Here is a 264-nt window from a genome sequence, read left to right as displayed (position 1 = left end):
ATCTTTAACACTCAGATGCCCATGCTCCCAATGGGGTCCTAAATCCAAATAAATCCATTTTACCCTGTATACAGCTTAAAATCGCAAATCTATATCTAATCAAACTGAATACAGATAAGATCCCCACAGTTCCACAATGCTCCTTTGACAGACTAATCTCACTTTTTAGCCTGGGTCCAGCAATCACTCACACCTCCTGCAGTCACTGTCCTTTGTTCCCATTTCTTTCGGGTATCCTGGGGTGAGGGTGGAGGCTCTCTCTTT

This window comes from Mauremys reevesii, linkage group 3 (assembly GCF_016161935.1).
Source record: "Mauremys reevesii isolate NIE-2019 linkage group 3, ASM1616193v1, whole genome shotgun sequence".
NCBI lineage: Eukaryota > Metazoa > Chordata > Testudines > Geoemydidae > Mauremys > Mauremys reevesii.
Note: the sequence above shows the minus strand (reverse complement) of the source record.